The sequence below is a fragment of the Schistocerca serialis genome, chromosome 1 (assembly GCF_023864345.2).
Source record: "Schistocerca serialis cubense isolate TAMUIC-IGC-003099 chromosome 1, iqSchSeri2.2, whole genome shotgun sequence".
NCBI lineage: Eukaryota > Metazoa > Arthropoda > Insecta > Orthoptera > Acrididae > Schistocerca > Schistocerca serialis.
The window spans coordinates 824,158,085-824,172,953 of record NC_064638.1 but is presented as its reverse complement, the minus strand read 5'-3'; positions in this window follow the sequence as shown (position 1 = coordinate 824,172,953).

The window sequence follows — 14,869 nt, the reverse complement described above, 5'->3', positions numbered from 1 at the left end:
CAGGAAGCTGTCATGTCGTCACACATCTGTTATATTGGATGATTTTATCAATGGTCTTCTTATTATCATCACTCACTGCCGTCGATGATCTGACTCATCGTGGATTGTCCGGTAGAGATAAATCACCTTCTTTAAATCTCTGCAACCTCCGCTGGATACTGCTGCGATCCACTGTATCCTTCCCTTAAACTGGCAGCAACTTCCTGTGGATCAATGTGGCCAGTCATTGCCGGTCTTGAAGAGGAAGTGCATCACCGACCGTTGTCTCAACCTGACATTTACTTCACGGTCCATTATGGCTCACCCGTAAATAAAAGAAAATACTTTTATATATCAACTTATAGCTAAATGTTCCAAGTATGTTTACAAAAAAATTCATTCTCCTCCTGTAACAAATAAAAGAATTAGAGACGACTGTGCAAAACTTTTTGAACGCCCTTTGTACGTGAAAATCTTAAGATATTTACTGTCACGCGATCCACTAACGCTACGTTAGTTCCTGAGTTACCAAACCGGGTGCGTTGATGTGACGAGTCCATCACAAATTACATCGTTTTTATACCCCAAAAACTACAATACTTACAGCTATACCAATGACTGTCATTTGCGCTGATTTCCTTAGTACATTAGTTTATGAGAACCTGGAGAGCTACGAACTCAAACGAGGTGGTAAACGAAATGTACTTTCTTATATTGTAACATGCGAGCGCCATGCTATGATACGCTAAATAGTTTTAACGTTACAAACAACAAAAAATTTTGCAGTTAAAGGTATTTAGCCAGAATACGCAATTCTGCACAGTAAGTCAGCACAGAGTAGGCACATCCATTACCTGCGTCCTTTCTTAGCTATTTTACATATTCAGTGTTTTTTTAAAAGTTATATTAACTTTATTCAAGTCGCACATTATTGTTATTTATTTAGCGTATCACGCCACACAAGGAAACAGCGTCTCTTCAACAATACATACGCACACATTTAACACACAGGAAAGAAAGTTATGATTATAAACAGATTGAATTTACAATATTTACAAAGCACAGATATCACAGGTTTATGTTGAACTGCTTAATATATACAGCTGATGCCTTAGCTGCTAACAGGAAATCCTCTGGATCGCCATGAAAGTATGGATTTGGAAAATTGGAAATTTGTTGTAAATTCCTGTGGGACCAAACTGTTGAGGTCATCGGTTCCGAGGCTTACACACTGCTTAATCTGACTAAAACTAACTTACGCTAAGGACAGCGCACACCCATTCCCGAGGTAGGAGTCGAACCTCTAACGGGGGGAGCCGTGCGAACTGTGGCAAGGCGCCCTAGACCGCGCGGCTACCTCGCGCAGCGATGGATTTGGGTACGTATGTATGATGTGGATGGGCTGAACGGTTTGTCGTTCCGCACCACAATCACAGCTTAATTCTGTTGTGGACTGGCAAGACAGCCAATCCACAGTGACGGGTAACCGAAAGGCACGCGCTTAAACTCACGCAGGCTGGCGTGAGGTCTGAAACAGGATACGTAATGAATGCTATAAAGAAAAGTACGTAGCTGCTGGAATACTTAACTTTAATCCACAATTGGTGAACATTGGTCTTGTTATAGTACATGCTTCATTAGATACATAGCAAAGGATAAATGGCGCCTTGGTAGGTCGTAGCAATTGACTTAGCTGAAGGCTATACTAACTATTGTCTCGGCAAATGAGAGCGTAATTCTCAGTGAACCTTTCCTAGCAAAGTCGGCTGTACAACTGGGGCGAGTACTAATAAGTCTCTCTAGACCTGCCGTGTGGCGGCGCTCGGTCTGCAATTACTGACAGTGGCGACACGCGGGTCCGACGTATACTAGCGGACCGCGGCCGATTTAAAAGCTACCACCTAGCAAGTGTGGTGTCTGGCGGTGACACCACAAATCCCCATTTCTAAACAGAGTCAGCACATCTTTCACTATCTGTCATTCCATTGAGCGCAGAGCAGACCCTGCGATGCTCTTCAAACCCTGGTGATCTGGTCAAGATGCAGGGCATCTCAGCTCTTCTGGCGTAGCGTTGTTCTGCGATATTTCTGTACATCTGTCTGCTGTTGTTGCTCCGTTATAAAAAAAAATGGCTCTGAGCACTATGGGACTCAACATCTTAGGTCATAAGTCCCCTAGAACTTGGAACTACTTAAACCTAACTAACCTAAGGACATCACACACACCCATGCCCGAGGCAGGATTCGAACCTGCGACCGTAGGCTCCGTTATCCACGAAAGATTTTGCACGTTGCAGAGGTGGGTGATGGGAGCGAAGCATGTCTTTACTGGGTACAGGAATATCCTCATGTATAGACAGGTAAGAAACACGAGCTACTTTGGTAAACTCCCGCTTGAGAGTAGGTACACGGCCCAAAACGGGAGAGCTATGTGGCTGAGAATTTATTTGCTCAACACATCATAAGCTATTAACTACAACGCGTAATCGTGGGTGCAAGGAGCATCTGCAGGGTGTCTAAGGAGGAATGGTCAATATTCAGGGATATGACAGGAACGATCATTCGTAGCAAAAAAGTCCAGTAAGCAATGCCTCTAAAATGTATAGCTCAAGAGCTATGAGCAGTTGTTCACCTTCGATACTTAGGAACAAATCTCTTTCACTGCCAGCTCTTTGCTTTCCGTATTTTCACAGGTGGTACCATTCACAAAAAAAAAGAAAAAAAATCCAGTAAACTTGGGCTCTGGTGTGCATGCCTTAAGAATTATGTAAGCTGTAAGGTGCTGAGTTATTTAGTTGCGTTGACAAGCACTGTACTGGTGAACAAATGCTTTGCAAACTCTCTCTGTGTCTGGCCAAACAATTGCCTTCTTCACAGGTCGTACAGTAACTCTTACTGCTGAATGAGAGAGTATGTGGAAAGATGAAATTGCTTGTTTGTGAAAATCTGCGGTACAGTGCAGTTTCCCTTGTGGCGTTTATAAGTCGCCATGTAGTGTTACGTTAGAGTTCGGTATTCGAATACGTCAGAGCTGAAATCCTGACGACGTTTCAATGCATGAGTTAATTTCACTGTCTCCTTTCTGGACGTTGGCAAGTGCTATTAAGTAAAGTTCCCGTGCGACACTGCCGATGCGAGATATTGGATCTGCTGATTCATTTTTCTCACCATCAACATAGTCAATACCCTTGGTTAGTTGCTCAATGAAGCCCAGATGCTGTAATTGCCGCAGTGATCCCATATCTAGCTTCAGATGGAAAGTGAACACAAATGCCTTACGGTCTGCGGTAAGTGTAAAAGATCGACCTTCTGGCATGTGCTTACACTTCTTGATTTAAGTATATGCCACGTAGAGTTCGCAGTCGTAGAGTGAGCAACTTGTTTGTGAAGGTGATAGTTTTTTTCTTGAAGAAAGTTAGAGGTTGCCAGTAATATGGCACTTGTTATTGTAACACAGATCCAGTTGTAGTTGATTATGCATCAGCCGTAACTGCCAGAGGTGCATCATGAAGAGGATGAGTTAACAATGCAGCCTCTGCAATAGCAGCTTTCACTCTGCTCAAAGATGCTTTCTTTTCATCAGTCCACTCTAGTGTGTCACCAAGTTTAGGCGAACCTTTTAGCATTTCACTGAGAGGTGCTGCCAACAATACATGATTGCGCGCAAAACGCCTATAAAAGTTTGTCAAGCCCCAGAAATTGAGTTATCCCACACTGCAGTGAGCTGGGGAAACTCAGAAGCAGCTTGCACTCTGTCTTGTGGTGTCAGGATTCCTCGTGAACTAGCAAGGTACACTAAGAATTTTACTTCCGTCGCTCTGAACACACATTTTTATGGGATAATCACTAAACAATGTTCTTGAAGTCAAGTGAACAATTGCTGTAGTTGTGTTAGGTGCTCTGCCTCGCTGGATGACATTAAAAGTAGGTGATCACTGCAGATATAACAAAGCTCCAAGTCTCTAATTACTTCATCCATGACCGAGCGAGGTGGCGCAGTGGTTAGACACTGGACTCGCATTCGGGAGGACGACGGTTCAATCCCGCGTCCGGGCATCCTGATTTAGGTTTTCCGTGATTTCCCTAAGTCGCTCCAGGCAAATGCCGGGATGGTTCCTTTCAAAGGGCACGGCCGACTTCCTTCCCCGTCCTTCCCTAATCCGATGAGACCGATGACCTCGCTGTCTGGTCTCCTTCCCCAAAACAACCAACCAACTTCATCCATGACGTGCTGGAAGGTCTGTAAGGCACTGCACAGTCCGAATGCCTTCACAAAAATTCATAAAAGGTGAATGGAGTGCAAAGAGCGGTTTTGGGTCTTCCGGTTCAATTCATATATGACAAAAAACAGAGACGAGGTTGATCGTGGATAACACGTTTTACCATGATGTGCGTAGCAGACTCTTCGATATGTGGCACAGGATAATGATCAGGTATCCTTCTGGCGTCAAGTTGACGCCACAAAGGCGTCACCCATCATTATTCATAGGGGCAATATGGGGTGTGAGCTCCTGCTACTATGTGAAGGGGACAGATCCCATGTACTGGCCTGAAAGAGAGCTCTTGCGTTGCGGTCTTTAGTTTTTCTGCATGCAGACGAAGAGGCCATACATGAACTGGCAGTCCTGGCACGGTGACAGTATGAAGTACTGTTGAATATTTTAGTGATGTTGGAGAAGGCGATGGACTGGTGACTTAGAGGAACTGGAGAAGCAATTTGTTCTTTGGTAAATCACTGCAACGCTTTGATGCCAGCATGGTTGGCATGGCATAGGTGCTCATGACTGACTAGACAACTGTGTTGTAGAGGCAACCAAGTGTCGACTACGAAGATCTGGGAGGAGGCTGTAAAACGACAAGAAATCCGCTGGGAACAACGAATCTCTATAAGAATTCACGTCCTGGACTGAAGTTTAGACGTAAGTTAATGTAGCCGTAAGTGTTGATGGAAGACCCATTCGTAGTAAACAGGTGACTGCCATCGGTGTTCCGACGTGTAAGACTAGAATAAGGGTAAAGTGAGAAATTAGCACCCAGTTATCAATGAGGCATTGTAGCCTGGTAGAGTGCTCTCTTATCAACAGTCAACCGCTGTCAGGTTTGATATCGCTACTGATTACCGGCAGCGTTTCCCCCGTCACGGGGTCGCAGACGCTGTCAGACTGCAACTCAAGTTTTTTTGTGATACCGCAGATACTCTCCCTGGTGCGCAAACCTGTGTTATGCTGGAAAAGTGTCGCCGTCACGAAGCACCTGTGGAGTGCCGCATCTGTAGGGCTGTGACTTGCTCGGGTAGTTCAGTTACTTGTGTTTCCAGATCAGTCTCTGTTCTGGCGGAGAAGGCTGCCACGTCCGTCGATGGATACATCTCGAGTATTGTGTCGGTAGTTTGAGCGAGAGAGCCGCGGTCGTCAGCACAAACTACACTACTGGCCATTAAAATTGCTACACCAAGAAGAAAAGCCGATGATAAACGGGTATTCGTTGGACAAATATATTATACTAGAACTGACATGTGATTACATTTTCACGCAATTTGGGTGCACAGATCCTGAGAAATCAGTACCCAGAACAACCACCTCTGGCCGTAATAACGGCTTTGACAAGTCTGGGGATTGAGTCAAACAGAGCTTGGATGGCTTGTACAGGTACAGCTGCCCGTGCAGCTTCAACACGATACCACAGTTCATCAAGAGTAGTGACTGGCGTATTGTGACGAGCCAGTTGCTCGGCTACCATTGACCAGACGTTTACAATTGGTGAGAGATCTGGAGAATGTGCTAGCCAGGGCAGCAGTCGAACATTTTCTGTATGCAGAAAGGCCCGTACAGGACCTACCCCATGCGGTCGTTCGTTATCTTGCTGAAATGTAGGGTTTCGCAAGGATCGAATGAGGGGTAGAGCCACGGGTCGTAACACATGTGAATTAATGTAACGTCTACTACGGTATATTGATAAATTTCACTTATGGACCGGCTGACAGCAACTGAATAAAACACAATTTTAGTGCCATATGCGTTTCGCCTTTATTTTCTGCAAGGCATCATCAGTGGCCTGGAATATGTACATATGTTAGCTATTTTATTTACATTTTTGTCACTGTGCCTATAGGTTATAAACAGTTCTGGTGGTTGGTATTTCCTATTAAGTAGTAATGTTTTGAACTGTACTTACAGGTTGCGTAGAGAGTTTCTTACATATTACGCTCCTGTTGCATTTTTGGTGTTGTTCTTCTTCCTATGAGCGCCAATTTGCTGTTTTTCCACATTCCACAGCACTATGCACTGAACGTTTGTTTTTATGCAATGTTTTGGTTTCTGTTGCCGACTGTCAAATGTTTTTTCCAAAGATCGGATATTACTGCCAAACTTACGAGTGTAACTATTGAAGTATCTGTGGTCTGTTCGTGTATGCATTTGTGTGTGCGTTTGTGTGTGTGTGAGTGTTTTTTGGTATTAATTTAATTTAATTTAATTTTATTGTATTTATTTATTTTTGTTTTTGTCCTGTGTATGTGTGTGTGTGTGTTTTGGTGTGATATATACTTTTTTGTGCTGTGTGTGTGTGTCTGTCTGTATTTTGGTGTTACGCTTTTTTTTTTTTTTTTTTTTTTTAGGGGGGTGGGCGGTGTCTGTTTATGTGTGTGTGTGTCTGTCTGTATTTTGGTGTTTTTTATATATATATATATATATATATATATATATATATATATATATATATATATATATATATATTTAAGTTATCATTTCCTTTATGAAGTGTAGTAGGGAGCCTGTGCTGATGTGTGTTTGTTCATTTATCACATGTTTGTTTTCTGCTATGGCTTTCTGGATGTGGAAGTTTTCTTGCATTTGTATAAGATGTTTGTCATGGTTGCTTATTCTCATTATTTTCATTTCTTGTTCCATGTTTGTAGGATGATGGTTGTAGTGTTTTAAATGCTCTGCAAATGTGGAATGGTTTGTTTCATACTTCCAACATCTGATATGTTCTTTGTATCTTGTTTCAAAATTCCTGCATGTCATGCCTATGTATACTGCATGACAACTTTGACATTCAAGTTTATATATTCGTGATTGTTGGAATTTGTCCCTCTTGGTAGCTGGCTGGCTTAGGTGTGATCGAAGGGTTTGCCCAGGCTTATATGCTATTTTGAAGCCCTGTCTCTTTAGGATGTTTGCAACTCTGTGTGTTAGTTTATGTGTGTAGGTCATGGTGTGCCATCTGGTTCTTTTCTGTGTGGTGTTGTCATTGTGTGTGTTTGTTGAGTGTGTTTGTAAGTTTTCAGCTTGTGAGTTCTTTTGTATTGTGGAAATGTTGTGTTTGTTTTTTATTTGTGTTTTTATTTTTTGATTGAGCCTGTGTACCACATGTGTGTCATACCCGTTGTTCCTAGCTATTTATATGATCGTGTTCATTTCTTGTTCATAGTTTCTCTTGCTGAGTGGGATTCTGTTTAATCTATGTAACATGTGTCTTAGTGCTGCAAGTTTCTGGCTTTGGGGGTGGTTGGATGTGGAATGTATTATTGTGTCCGTGGCTGTTGGTTTTCTAAAGATGTTAAATGTATGTTTTCCATTTTCTTTTTTAATTGTAATGTCAAGAAAATTTATTTGATTTTCTTTTTCTTTTTCAAGTGTGAATTTTATGTTTTTATGAGCTTTGTTTAATTCTGAATGGAGTTCATCTATTTTTTCACTTTGTTCGTCTAGCAGACAAATAATGTCATCCACGTATCTGTACCAATATATGATTTTGAAACTTTCATTTGTGGTTATCTTATCAAATATCTGATTTTCAAGGTGACTGATGAAAATGTTTGCTAGTGTTCCTGATATTGGGGATCCCATGGGCAGTCCATCAGTTTGTAGATAATATTCTTCCTCAAACTGAAAGTAGTTTTGTTCAGTTGTCAGTCTGAGCATATCTGTTATTTCTTTTATTGCGTCTGTGGTGAGGTTGCTGTGGGATGAGAGATTTTGTTCTATGATTTCTATTGTTTCTGTGATAGGGATGGAGGTATACATATTTTCTATATCGAATGAAATCAGTGATGCTGTGTGTGGTACCTGTATGTTCTGTATGTTTTCTATTAGGTTTCCTGTGTTTATCACTGTTCTGTTGTTTTCTACTTTATAGTGTTTTGTAACTAACTTTTGGAGGTGTTTGGCTATGCGGTATGTTGGGGCTTTCTTGAAGTTGATAACAGGTCTCATTGGCATTCCGTCTTTATGTACTTTCGGTTGACTGCGGAGTGTTGGTGCTTGTGGGTTTTTCTGTGTTAAGTAGTATTTCTGTTTGTCTGTGAGTGTGTGTTCAATGTTTTTCAGTGTTCGTTTCACATTTGCCTGGAATCGTGTAGTTGGATCTGACTTCAGTTTTTGTATTGCGTTGGTGTTTATGTATTCCTTGGTTTTTGTGATGTATTGCTCTTTATCCATGAGTACTGTTACATTTCCCTTGTCTGCTCTTGTTATTAATATGTTGTTGTTTGTTAACTTTTGTTTTAACCTTTTCATAGTAGCTGCTTCTGTTTGGTTGTTCTTATTGTGTGTCTGCTGTGTTTGTTTTATTATGCCTTTTATTTCTTTTTTTACTAGTTCTCTTGTCAGTCCTATGTTTATTTCACAATTATTTTGTTGTTCTTCACGTGTAAGGATGTGTTCGGTTTCTACTATGAGATTTTCTATGTATTGATTGTTGACTTTGCTATTGGTGCAGTGTTTCAAACCTTTTTCCAAGAGCATTTTTTCGTTTTCGTGTAGTTCTGTCTCTGTTAGGTTAACTAAGCGTGGATGGAATGTGTGTTGGTGTTCATGTGGTTTCACATTTAAAATGTAAATGTATTTTTGCGTCTTTTTTACTGTTAGTTTCATTATCTTGTGTTTATGTTTGTTTTGTAAATGTTTCAATGCTATGTATGTGCTGTGCTCAGTTTTTTTCTACTAGTGCCATGAAAACTGCGGCGTTTCCTACGTTTTTTGCCAATTCTAGATGAGTCTCATAGAGCATCATGTTTAGGTGCTGTTTTTTCGAATAGAGCATCTTAATTTCATGTAGTAACCAATATCGTTCTGCAAATGACAAAAACCAAGGAATACATAAACACCAGCGCAATACAAAAACTGAAGTCAGATCCAACTACACGATTCCAGGCAAATGTGAAACGAACACTGAAAAACATTGAACACACACTCACAGACAAACAGAAATACTACTTAACACAGAAAAACCCACAAGCACCAACACTCCGCAGTCAACCGAAAGTACATAAAGACGGAATGCCAATGAGACCTGTTATCAACTTCAAGAAAGCCCCAACATACCGCATAGCCAAACACCTCCAAAAGTTAGTTACAAAACACTATAAAGTAGAAAACAACAGAACAGTGATAAACACAGGAAACCTAATAGAAAACATACAGAACATACAGGTACCACACACAGCATCACTGATTTCATTCGATATAGAAAATATGTATACCTCCATCCCTATCACAGAAACAATAGAAATCATAGAACAAAATCTCTCATCCCACAGCAACCTCACCACAGACGCAATAAAAGAAATAACAGATATGCTCAGACTGACAACTGAACAAAACTACTTTCAGTTTGAGGAAGAATATTATCTACAAACTGATGGACTGCCCATGGGATCCCCAATATCAGGAACACTAGCAAACATTTTCATCAGTCGCCTTGAAAATCAGATATTTGATAAGATAACCACAAATGAAAGTTTCAAAATCATATATTGGTACAGATACGTGGATGACATTATTTGTCTGCTAGACGAACAAAGTGAAAAAATAGATGAACTCCATTCAGAATTAAACAAAGCTCATAAGAACATAAAATTCACACTTGAAAAAGAAAAAGAAAATCAAATAAATTTTCTTGACATTACAATTAAAAAAGAAAATGGAAAACATACATTTAACATCTTTAGAAAACCAACAGCCACGGACACAATAATACATTCCACATCCAACCACCCCCAAAGCCAGAAACTTGCAGCACTAAGACACATGTTACATAGATTAAACAGAATCCCACTCAGCAAGAGAAACTATGAACAAGAAATGAACACGATCATACAAATAGCTAGGAACAACGGGTATGACACACATGTGGTACACAGGCTCAATCAAAAAATAAAAACACAAATAAAAAACAAACACAACATTTCCACAATACAAAAGAACTCACAAGCTGAAAACTTACAAACACACTCAACAAACACACACAATGACAACACCACACAGAAAAGAACCAGATGGTACACCATGACCTACACACATAAACTAACACACAGAGTTGCAAACATCCTAAAGAGACAGGGCTTCAAAATAGCATATAAGCCTGGGCAAACCCTTCGATCACACCTAAGCCAGCCAGCTACCAAGAGGGACAAATTCCAACAATCACGAATATATAAACTTGAATGTCAAAGTTGTCATGCAGTATACATAGGCATGACATGCAGGAATTTTGAAACAAGATACAAAGAACGTATCAGATGTTGGAAGTATGAAACAAACCATTCCACATTTGCAGAGCATTTAAAACACTACAACCATCATCCTACAAACATGGAACAAGAAATGAAAATAATGAGAATAAGCAACCATGACAAACATCTTATACAAATGCAAGAAAACTTCCACATCCAGAAAGCCATAGCAGAAAACAAACATGTGATACATGAACAAACACACATCAGCACAGGCTCCCTACTACACTTCATAAAGGAAATGATAACTTATATATATATATATATATATATATATATATATATATATATATATATATATATATATATATAAAAAACACCAAAATACAGACAGACACACACACACATACACAGACCCCGCCCCCCCCCCAAAAAAAAAAAAAAAGCGTAACACCAAAATACAGACAGACACACACACACAGCACAAAAAAGTATATATCACACCAAAACACACACACACACATACACAGGACAAAAACAAAAATAAATAAATACAATAAATAAAATTAAATTAAATTAATACCAAAAAACACTCACACACACACAAACGCACACACAAATGCATACACGAACAGACCACAGATACTTCAATAGTTACACTCGTAAGTTTGGCAGTAATATCCGATCTTTGGAAAAAACATTTGACAGTCGGCAACAGAAACCAAAACATTGCATAAAAACAAACGTTCAGTGCATAGCGCTGTGGAATGTGGAAAAACAGCAAATTGGCGCTCATAGGAAGAAGAACAACACCAAAAATGCAACAGGAGCGTAATATGTAAGAAACTCTCTACGCAACCTGTAAGTACAGTTCAAAACATTACTACTTAATAGGAAATACCAACCACCAGAACTGTTTATAACCTATAGGCACAGTGACAAAAATGTAAATAAAATAGCTAACATATGTACATATTCCAGGCCACTGATGATGCCTTGCAGAAAATAAAGGCGAAACGCGTATGGCACTAAAATTGTGTTTTATTCAGTTGCTGTCAGACGGTCCATAAGTGAAATTTTTCAATATACCGTAGAATTACGCGCAACTGAGGAGGACAGGACCACAAAAGTTGAAGATGTTAATGTAACGTCCACTGTGCAAAGTGCCGTCAATGCGAACAAAAGATGACCGATGCGTGTAACCAATGGCACCCCATACCATCACGCAGGGTCATACGCCAGTATGGCGATGACGAATACACGCTTCCAATGTGCGTTCACCTCGATGTCGCCAAACACGGACGCGTCCATCATGTCTGTAAACAGAGCAGAACAGATCCTGGATTCATCCGAAAAAATGAGGTTTTGCCATTCGTGCATCCAGGTTCGTCATTGAGTACAGCCGGCCGGTGTGGCCGTGCTGTGCTAGGCGCTTCAGTCTGGAACCGCGTGACTGCTACGGTCACAGGTTCGAATCCTGCCTCGGGCATGGATGTGTGTGATGTCCTTAGGTTAGTTAGGTTTAATTAGTTCTAAGTTCTAAGCGACTGATGACCTCAGAAGTTAAGTCGCATAGTGCTCAGAGCCATTTGAATCATTTGAACCATTGAGTACACCATTGCAGGCTCTCCTATCTGTCAGGCAGCGTCAAGGGTATCCGCAGCCATGGTCTCCGAGCTGATAGTCCACGCTGCTGCAAACGTCGTCGAACTGTTCGTGCAGATGGTTGTTGTCTTGCAAACGTCCCCATTTGTTGCCTCAGGGATCTAGACGTGGCTCCACGATCCGTTACAGCCATGCGGATAAGATGCCTGTCATCTCGATTGCTAGTGATACGAGGCCGTTGGGACCCAGCACGGCGTTCCGTATTACCCTCCTGAACCCACCGATTCCATATGCTGCTAACAGTAATTGGATCTCGACCAACGCGAGCAGCAATGTCGCGATACGATAAACCGAAATCGCGTAAGGCTACAATCCGGCCTTTATCACAGTAGGAAACGTGATGGTACGCATTTCTCTTCCTTACACGAGACATCACAACAACGTTCCACCAGGCAACGCCGGTCAACTGCTGTTTGTGTATGAGAAATCGGTTGGAAACTTTCCTCATGTCAGCACGTTGTAGGTGTCGCCACCGGCTCCAACCTTGTGTGAATGCTCTGAAAAGCTAATCATTTGCATATCACAGCATCTTCTTCCTGTCGGTTAAATTTCGCGTCTGTAGCACGTCATGTTCGTGGTGTAGCAATTTTAATGGCCAGTAATGTACATTTTCTGTGCGTGCGCAGGCAAGCGCGACAGCCATATATTCCGCAAAATATCGTCGATAATTGCGTTGTCTGCGAGCGTACTACGTAGCTGAGATGGTGTGCGGTCAGCGAGTTCTTTACTGCGGAGCAATTTTCAAGATGCTTAGCATCTGACTGCGACAAGCTCGTTACAAGTGCAATCTTGCTAGAAGTGTGTTTTTAATGCTTGGCGGGGGAGCTAGAATGTCTTGTACTACAGTAACTATTCGCTCGTGAATTACGGCTACCACATAATTACATTTAGTTTCGTCTCAGGTGACGTGGACCAAGACAAATTATCTCTGAAGTTGTACGAAAGACATTACCAGATTACCCGACCCGAAGGGCGGGGTTTTCGCCATAATTGGACTTAAAGATCACATTTGTTACTGTTAAGTCAGTGTGCGTCACGGTAGGCGGTGGTTAGGCGACGCGTTTGTTCACGAATGGTTCTGTATGTCGCAGTTGATGGAAAAACTCACGAAACTGTGTTTTATGGTTCTGGCGGGCGATGCGATCGTTCCGTTGTTGTTCAGCACAACATAAGCGATTAATTACAGCGCTTCGTACTAGGACTGAACGAAGTATATACAGGGTGCTTATAAATGAATATCGGTGTTTTAACGCTTTATAATATTTATTATATTAAACTTCCGTTTATAAATGAATATCGGTGTTTTAACGCTTTATAATATTTATTATATTAAACTTCCGTTTATAAATGATGTGTCAGATGAAAGAGCAACTCAAACAGTTTTACCAAGAACCTTATAAATGTCACACGGCACACATCAAGTCTATAGCCGAGTTCTTCCCAAGCGTTGATAAGTGTGTCTTCAGTGATTGTAGCAACAGCTGCTTCAATCCGGTTTCTTAATTCAGGGAGGTCTGCTGGTTGCGGTGGCACGCACACACGATCCTTGATGAAGCCCCAAAGGAAAAAATCTCATGGTATTAGGTCGGGTGAACGTGGAGGCCATACAAAGCAAGCCCTGTCATTGGGCCCCTTGCGGCCTATCCAGCGCTTGGGTACAGTGAAGTTCAACCAGTCGCGTACTTCGCTATGACAGTGAGGTGGCTGGAAAGTGACGTTCTCTGTTTCATCTTCTTCCAACTGAGGGAAGAGCCATTGCTCTAGAGTATCAAGGTAGGAAGTGCCAGTTACAGTAGGTTCACCAAACCAAGAACTCGGCTATAGACTTAATGTGTGCCGTGTGACGAATGGTGCTCACACTGAACATTTATAAGGTTCTTGGTAAAACTGTTTGAGTTGCTCTTTCATTTGACATATCACTTATAACTGTAAGTTTGATGTAATAAGTATTACAAAGCGCTAAAACCCCGATATTCATTTATAAGCACCCTGTATATCATTTATCTGTGTTCAGACGTAGCGAAAAGGCCTTCAGAGTGTACACATCGTGCATAAAATGTAGTAGACGATTGACTGTCTACAAATATGTATGTAACATGTACCGTAACGTCGCCTATGATGTACGTATGATGTTAACTGTTCTACATATCGTTTATCAGTTACCGTCCCGTACCATATTGAGCAGTATTCGAGGTGCGTATCTGTGCTCACATTTTGGGGATATACCTCAAGTCTTCAAGAGAAGTGCTTCTATTTACAAATTCAGACGTCGTTCGTCTCTCAAAAAAATAAAATCTTAGACTTGTTATAAACCTCTACCAGTTTTGAATGAATTTCCTTTAGTGACACACTATTGGAAAAATAAGTATGACAGCAGTTTACTCAATCGAATGCAACTAACAGTTTTAGTAAATAGGGCAGTATTATGCCAATTAAATGAAATGATATTGCTCCACATTGGGTGCAAAAATGTATTACAGAAAATAGTATGCAAATAGGATGGAATCGCCCCACAATTTGCTCCAGAAATATAGTAAATAAAATTGTTAAAAAGACGATAATGTGTAACAAACACGTGGTACCCCTGCGATGCCAGTTGCCTGCTTGTTGGCGCGTAGGACTACTTCGCAGGTTTTCTCTGTGAAAGCATGTGGGCGGGTGCACTGGGGACATTGCCGAACTGGCAGGTATTAAAGAGACCGTTTCTCGTTGTAACCATGCGTGTGTCAATGTCGCACCCCTCCATGATCACTCCACAGCAAGGCGTGGA